The sequence below is a fragment of the Etheostoma spectabile genome, chromosome 2 (genome assembly GCF_008692095.1).
Source record: "Etheostoma spectabile isolate EspeVRDwgs_2016 chromosome 2, UIUC_Espe_1.0, whole genome shotgun sequence".
Lineage (NCBI taxonomy): Eukaryota > Metazoa > Chordata > Actinopteri > Perciformes > Percidae > Etheostoma > Etheostoma spectabile.
This window is the reverse complement of record NC_045734.1, coordinates 5514645-5522777: the sequence shown is the minus strand read 5'-3', so window position 1 is coordinate 5522777 and position 8133 is coordinate 5514645. Positions and strand designations below refer to the sequence as shown.

General features: G+C 42.8%; 2 long non-coding RNA genes across 2 annotated transcripts in view; both read left to right on the top strand.

The window, feature by feature from the left end:
- LOC116696707 (uncharacterized) overlaps positions 1-1327 on the top strand; it is a 10226-nt gene extending 8899 nt beyond the window's left edge. Inside the window, exon 3 of the long non-coding RNA XR_004333813.1 lies at positions 1317-1327. This is a non-coding gene — a long non-coding RNA (uncharacterized LOC116696707). The remainder of the gene's footprint in view (positions 1-1316) is intronic.
- Positions 1328-2541: 1214 nt separating this feature from the next.
- The window catches only part of LOC116696668 (uncharacterized), a 15202-nt gene continuing 9610 nt past the window's right edge, over positions 2542-8133 (top strand). The window contains exons 1-3 of the long non-coding RNA XR_004333802.1: positions 2542-2552; positions 7472-7476; positions 7841-7842. This is a non-coding gene — a long non-coding RNA (uncharacterized LOC116696668). The remainder of the gene's footprint in view (positions 2553-7471; positions 7477-7840; positions 7843-8133) is intronic.

The window sequence follows — 8133 nt, the reverse complement described above, 5'->3', positions numbered from 1 at the left end:
GGTGCTCTTGAGCAAGGCACTGAACCCTCAACTTCTCCAGGCACCTTTCCATGGGCAGCCCCCCCACTCTGACATCTCTCCATTTAGTGCATGTGGAGGTACTGAGTGTACTGAGTACGTGTGTGTAATAACAACAGAGTGTAAACTGTAATTTCCCCTTGTGGGATTAATCAATTATACATCATTATTATTCATTCATCATGTTTTGTGTGATGTAATGTTTGAAATGGAAAGTGTTTTTAAATGTTGCATGATGTAGCCTATAATGCTTATTCTCTGTACATGTACTTTGGTGCCACTTGGTGATGACTTGCGTATGTGTGTGTGAGTGTGTGCGTGAGAAAAAAAGAGAGAGACCATTTTACCGTTAAGATAAAAAGGAAGAATGGAATAAATGCTATTGAAGGAACCACATCCTGGTTATTACTTGGTGTTGTTACATCAAAGTCAATTATGTGTTATAATTATGCATGTCAATTATTGACACATCAAAATCAAAGTGTCAGTCATTTCTTTGTTCCAATCAAGCCTGGCCCAGCAGGGAAGGCTTTCAAAGGCTGGGACAGCAATTACCTTTCCTGTGGGGACACTGAGCTGCCTCGTGTATGCTAAATGATAGATATGATCTAATCAATTCTTTAGAAGCTAGGGTTGGTGTGAGGTAGTCGAATGCTAATTAAGGCCAGTCAGTTGATTTGATGAGCTGCAGGGAACATAATCCAAAAGTACATTGTGTCTCTTCTCTGTGATTTGTATTACCTATTGCCTGCTTCTGACCACGTGTGTATTGTACCGTTTATACAACAAACTCCATAACTTGTTACACCCGCCTGGAGTCGTGCTTTTGGGTCCCACTGTGCTCCGTGCCACTTATGGTGTGAAAACTTTGTTCATATCTGTGAAATAGCTTTACAGTCATCTATACCAGGAACTCTAATAAATGTGTTTCTAATGTCAGAATCATGTGAAGTGAGCTTCAGACAGCCTCCTGTGGGGTGAAATCCTTTTTTACCTGACTAAAATAGACTTGCAGTTATGAAGATGTTCTATGACAGAATCATGTGTATTGAGCGCCAAGGGTCAGATTAAGGTGATCCCTGAACTTATTACTTCATTGACAGCACAATAAAGGACCCAACCATGCCCCAGCACTGGCAAACTGAGTATGTAGACTAATATACTATAATCTAGCCTAAGAGACATTGAAAATATCATTGGTCCATCACTACAGCCTAATCATCTCTTACAAGAAGCTCCTATAAAGATGTTTCAGATTGTCAGACTCATGTGTATTGAGCTCAAAACGGCTTTTTCAGTCAGGAACACTCTTGTCTTAGATTTAACCATTTATTGCAACAAAAATGTATTGCATACAGTTATACTTGGCGATGAAGTATCTGTTCTGATGATGCTCCCTGGATCAGCCAAGCAGGGAGCACGCTGCTGAGACCCCCAAAACAACAGAACCCGACGCCAAGAGTGACCCCCATGTATAACATTGGCTTAAAACGTCAACCTATGTGTAGCACAAGCATACTGCAGGCCTAAGGGATACAAGCACACATACTTGAGGCTATTCTATAATTAAGTGAGATATGTATGTGTAGCAGCAAGCATGCTGCAGGCCTAAGGGATACAAGCATACATCCTTGAGGCTATTCTATAATTATGTGAGATATGTATAAGTAGCAATGAGTATGCTGTGGACTCAAAAACTATGCGCATAGGATGCAGGTATGTATCTTAAAAAGGAGCCCATCCTACAACTACGAGAGGTATTAAGCGTAGCATTACGCTGGTGCAAAACTCAACATACCTTTTCCTTTGTTGGTCAGGAATAAGGGTTTGTCTTGACGCAATTGCAGGGTACCGGGTCATAGAGGATAAAAGCAGAGTTAGTTTGAGAGACAAAAATTGATGAACCTTCACCATTGGATTTAGAATGGTTAAGGTGGATGGAGTACATGTGGGCATCAAACCGAGATATGATAAATGGTAGGAGCGTGCAAAGGATCAAAAGAATCTGAGCAACTGGAGAATTCACTGTACCTGAGGAACCCATAACATTCAGTCAAGAAAACAGATTCCAAAAAATAAATCGGCATAAGATCCGAAACGCCCCTGCGTAAGGTGAGACACCAGTTGGTGCACTTGAGGTAAAGAAAAATGGAGGCGCTTATCGTGGCTTCTGGGATTCTCTTTGTTTAAGAGAAGGCGAATGGAATGGTTCCCGCCATGGGGGAAACATTGAAGACTGTACAAAAGGAAGTGAAATAGGACCAAGCAGAATCATTCATTTTTATTGGTATTTTATTTGCCAGTCCAAGACGTATCAATTGAGCTGCTGAGTTCATATAAGACTGAAGAGAGTTCAGGATTGTTTGGGAAAAAGCTGGACAACGCAGGCTTTGCGGTGCAAAGAGGAGGACAGAGGCGTCTGAATTGCTGGAATTTAAAACGAGACAGAGAGTCAGCAATTTTATTATCCAAGTAAGTAACATCCGAGAGTAAAATTGCCCATGATGCGAGACCACTTTAGAAGTCTAACAAATGTGTTAATGAAAGGATTGGAAAAGCGACGGGCGGCTGTGGTAGAGTGGTTGCCTACCAATCGGAAGGTTGGTGGTTCGATCCCCGCCCCTGCAGTCATTGTCGAAGTGTCCTTGGGCAAGACACTGAACCCCGAGTTGCCCCCGGTGCTGCGCATCGGAGTGTGAATGTGTATGTATGTTTATCTGATGAGCAGGTGGCACCTTGTACGGCAGCCCCGGCCACAGTGTATCAATGTGTGTGAATGGTGAATGTTTCCTGTAGATGTAAAAGCGCTTTGAGCAGTTGTTAAGACTGGAAAAGCGCTATATAAATACAGCGCATTTACATTTACCGCAGTTTACCCCAGAGAATACATGCAACGACAATTGGATACAACTCCAATAGTGCAGTGGATTGCAAATCTGAGGGAAGGGAAAGCAATTAATGTGGCCATGTGTTGGCAAACCATTGATCATTATATTTACCCCCACAACCCCCACATGTGAATAATCGGAGGGCGAATGATTCTGAATCATCCTTTACAAAAAAAAACATTTGCCGTTCCAATTGTTGCACAGCAGAGACCAGAACTTCAGGTCGGATCTGCATCCTTCATTCAGAACAACAGTGTCTTGAAGTTAATCCACCGTTTTTGAGTTGTCCAACAATCTGGATATGAACGACTTGCTTTGGGGAATATGGCTGAATCTCATTTCTCTGTCCCCTTAGTTTTGGGTGTTCACATGAGATTAAGGTCTATCCAAATTCTCCTTTTGATCGAGGGATAAGGCTAAGGGGAAGGGCTACTATCCCTTAAAACGTTCTCATGGCAAACGTTTCATTACTTCTGATATGCACCAATTTTTCCAGAGGCAGAGCAGCCTGCATGAGGACGCTGTCTAAGGTGACTCAACTACTCTTAGCGGGCCTTTGGTGTTCTCAGCAGAAAGAGGAATACCCTATTACAAAAACTCTTTCAGAACACCAATGGACCGACCCGGTGTCGCGTAAGGATAGCCCACCACCAGGAAACAGTTGAAGGACAAATGGCAGTTTATGGTTATTAAGCAGTATCCAGCACAGCACCTTTACTAGGCTAGTGAAATTACAGTGGCTACAAGGACTGCCAAATGCCAGCCTGGCTGAAAAATACATCCTACTACGCCAACTGACCCCGAACAGGTGCCACTGAGATGGATGGAGCGGCATTATCTTAAATGCGTCGGTTATGTCGACCTTCCCCAGCCAGGCGCCTTTCCCTGCCAGCTTGATAAACTGAATTGCATTACCGACAGTTGCATAATACACAGAAAATGGCTTGTGAGGTATGAGGCTATTGATGCTTTGAATGTTATCGTCAAGAAGAGCCGACAAGGTGCTTTTTCCCTGAATATTTGCAAGTTGCTTTGCCTGTAGGATTGATGTGGAATTAAGGGAAGGGGGGAGAGGTTGACATTAGGTCCAATCTGGTAACCCTTCCAAACTTCCCTAGCCAGTAACATGTCCATTATAGTCGGGTTCTTCGAAAGCAGATTGGAGGTTATTAAAAATGAGGGACACCTCAGGGAAAAAAACAGTAAGTAAAGTAATAAGTAATTGACAAAAAAGTGATTTAGATGCATGTTCAAAGCTTTGCCAAGCTCTGTAATGTTGTCTGATGTAGAAGGTTTATTTTGGCCTACTTATTTTTCACAAATCAAGCGTGGCGGGAACACACAGATCTGGGGTGGCCATCTCCACAATAACTTCACGCCGCTTTGAGCCCCGGGAGCGGCTTGGAAAAACTGCCCGGAACAATATTCGTTCTTCGAGGTTGCAGTTTTTGGACACAGGCTCACTGTGTGGAAAGAGGATCCGCACACAGCACACGAGAGGGCTGGATGGCCTGTGACGTGTCTGCTTCTGAGAAGAAGGCTTCTGAGAGCCAGATCGACGTCAGACCGGTCCAATCGTTGCTTGAATTAATTACATGTACAAAGCCGCCTTTCACAGCGTATCTCATTCTGTGCTACACTATTTTAAACCACATTTCTAGATGAAGTAGTCCATTCTGATTGATATCTCCCACCTGACAGAATGAGCTACCCTACTTCTAACTACATGTTTGGATGGAGTGGGGCATTAAGAGATTTCCCAACTGATAGAATGAGCTACTTTACTTTTAACCACATTTCTAGATGAAGTAGTCCATTCTGATAGATGTTTTCCAACTGACAGAATGAGCTACACTACTGGCTCCAAGAGCTCGTTTGTCTTTATTCATCTCTATCAACCTCGTCACACTTTTCGCTCATAACTCATCCTTTGCTATATTTACATATAACCAGCTGCATTGTTCTGCTCCTCACATCTAAACTCACTTAATCTAGCCGGCACAATAAGGCAAATACAGATACATGTCTCAATCTGTAATATTACTGTCACATATTATCTAGTTATGTCTCGAGCAGAAAGGGGGTTTGTTGCTCTTTGTATGCAGTAGCATATGTGGCTTGGAGTGTGAGACAAATGAAAATGAAGCCAGTCTAAAACAACATGATAATACATTTAATATTGTTTCTCTTTTGGGCAATGCGAGATACAATGTAAACATGTACAAGATACAAAAAAGGGAACAAGACTTGTCAAAATGAAACGATAGATAAGAAAATGCCCTGTTTTCAAAAGGAATGCACATGTGCAGAATGTCTCCAATCAGAAAGGAATTTGGACAGTACTTGCTTTCACTGTATTTTGTCCTATAGTGCACTGTTATACACTATAGACGGTTTAAGGAGATTAGTGTGTGGCCCTGTCACCATGTATGATTTGGTGGGCGGATGACTCCTCATTGGAGGATTCTTTGACATTTACAGAGGCATAAAGCCTCCATTGTCTCCTCATGGCATATCTTTTGACAACAAGAAGCTTGCAAAAGTCAAAACACCATTTGCATAACATAAGAGGAAATAAAAAAAAGAATAGCACCTCCTTTGGTCCAACTCGAGGCCTGTAGCGGTTGTTTGTTCGTGTGGTTGACATGCTGGTAACGGATTGTTTTTGTCAGAATTTACAGATCGAGAGCTTATGGCATTGGGCTTCCAAGTCTTTTTTTGGCACGCTGCTCTCCGCAGCAGGGTGTTGACAAATGCTGTTCTATAAATGCAACATCCAGGCTGAAAACCTTCTCATAAATCTATGTCAGCTGTAACTCAACATCTATCATGTTTTGACAGCTGGCCTTCAACGCAAAAAAAAGTATGGCTAAGCGCCCCGCTGCAGAATGCAGGCAGCCGCCGTGTTCTTGATTAGGACGCTGTTAACGCTTCAGGATCGTCCAACCGGCAAAGGTTAATTAAGACACACGGTTGTGCCGATTAGAAACAGGGACTCGAACAGAGACAAAGAAAAGCGCCACAAAGTTCCAGTTCCTCGACACAGCCTGTTTTTTTGCAGCTGGGAGACAGCTCCCGCTGATTCCTGCTGGCGCGTCAAACAACTGCGAATGTGTGAGGAAGTTTTCAGGGTGACATTAACAAACAGCATTCCATGATGATGATGATTCACAGGCTCGGGACTGTTCTAGCCCAAGCTCTGCGGCTTCGCTTGTTCTTTTCTTTTCTTCTCTCACACTCCAAAAACATGTTCATTAAAAAACCTACAAAATCATTTCCCTAAATACCTCAAACCTGCTCTCGTACACTTACTACAACTTTCTTATCCAACCTACCCCTCCCACCAAACAACCGCCTAAATAAACTCAGAAATCACCCCATTCCAGAGCTAGGTGCTGTTGACTTTTGAAGCCAATTGACGCTTTATTCATTAGATGAATCCTGTGTCCCTTTTTTACCAAAAAGACTCAAGGAATACACTATCCTTTTTGTCTTATTCCCAAAGAACTTTTTCAGCACCGAGCCTGACGTTCACTCCCTCAGGGCTACATAAGATCTAAAGACACTGACAGTAAAAGAAGCTACAATCAGAAGTAAGGAATCTGTTGTGTTTTTATTCTATGGATGGAGACTGAGAGTGAGAGAAGCTCCTGGAGTGTGAACTGGATCCTCATTTGTTTCCCACTGACTTGCAGTTTCTTGCAAAGCATCTTCGAAAACATGAAATCCTGCAATTAAAATTAAGTTTGGAGTAATGAGATCCTACCTCAGGTTTGGCAGTGGACAGCTCATTATAGGAGTGGGGTTTATTGACGGTGGGTAAGAGTCGGATAAAATGGGCTCCCTGTTGGAAGGAGTAGAAACAGTTCCTACTAGCCTTTCATCTCGCTCCTATCAAAGCTCTCGCTCCTCTCACCCTGTCTCCCAGAATCCACTACTGTTCCATCTTGTGTCTTCCCTGCATCCTGCTCTCACAAATCCTCATCCTTGACCTCCGAATCCTCCTTCTCCTGAGTGCACCTGCAAACAATCCATCTCATCATACGCATGCGCACACGCACACACACACTCCAAATATTTCTGGATATTTCACCGGGAATAAACTGCTCAGCTGTGTCGAGGAAGCAGCGATGGAAACACGTGGTGAGCAAAAGAAAAAAAAGAAAGAAAAGCGGGAAGCAGAAAGGAAGTGTAGCCACAAGGAATAGCCTAGGCTATGGCAGCAGCCAGTGTTTGGGATTACAGAGTTTAAGGTGCCTTTCATTTGTTAAAATAAAAAGAGCGGGGAGTGAAACAGAGTGCCGGCATGGCGGAGCTGTCTCAGCTGGATGACCTGTGGCAATATGTGGAAAAACCCACATAGTATTCCCTCTGGTGTGAATGACTCTTCATCATCTCTGAGTGTGTGTTGGCATGTGTGCACACAAGGAATGCGCAAAAAAACAACATTAATACTGCCAAAATCCATTTCCATTCTGGCAGTTTTAAGAGTGCTGTTGATGAAATAGACAGAACTGCTATGATTGAAAAAGAAGCCTGTCAGGTTAAGGAACAGTTTGGAAAAGTACATGTATTCACTTTCTTGCAGAGAGTTTGATGGGAAGATTGATGCCACTCTCGTGTCTTTACGCTAAACACAAAGCTAAAGCCAGGAGATACTTAGCATAGCTTAGCAAAAAGACTGGACACAGGTGTTAACAGCTTCCCTGGTTCTGTCCAAAGAAAACAAAATCCATCCACATGCACCTCTAGGGTGTATCTCGTTTGGGGGTTTATGTGCTGGAATATTTCTTGGCCAGGTGCAGTGACTTCCTAGCATCTTCTTTGACAACCAAGTGTAAAACTACAACTTTGTCACTTTAACAAGCGTTAAGTAGTACATACTGAACTTTTTCTAACCTTTTCACAGTCTAGGTGTATTCCCCCATTCACAGTTGTAATGCTAAGATAAGCTAACATGGCTTTTGCTGCTTATTTAAAAGTGCCCTGCCACACAAAACTGTTCTTACTTGCATTTTTTTGAAATTTGTTAGGTCCATATGTGTTTGTGTTATGTTGTGAATGTAAAAATGAACAGCTACCTCTGTCAGCTCTAGACACTGAAAAGAAATAAGCAGAGAAATCCAATTACAGGCCAATTACAAGACGTCATGTTGCCTGAGCTCATTACTATTCATGAGCTCGATCCGTTGCGCTGATAGCCAGGCTCTCATTGGCTAGCTGTTAG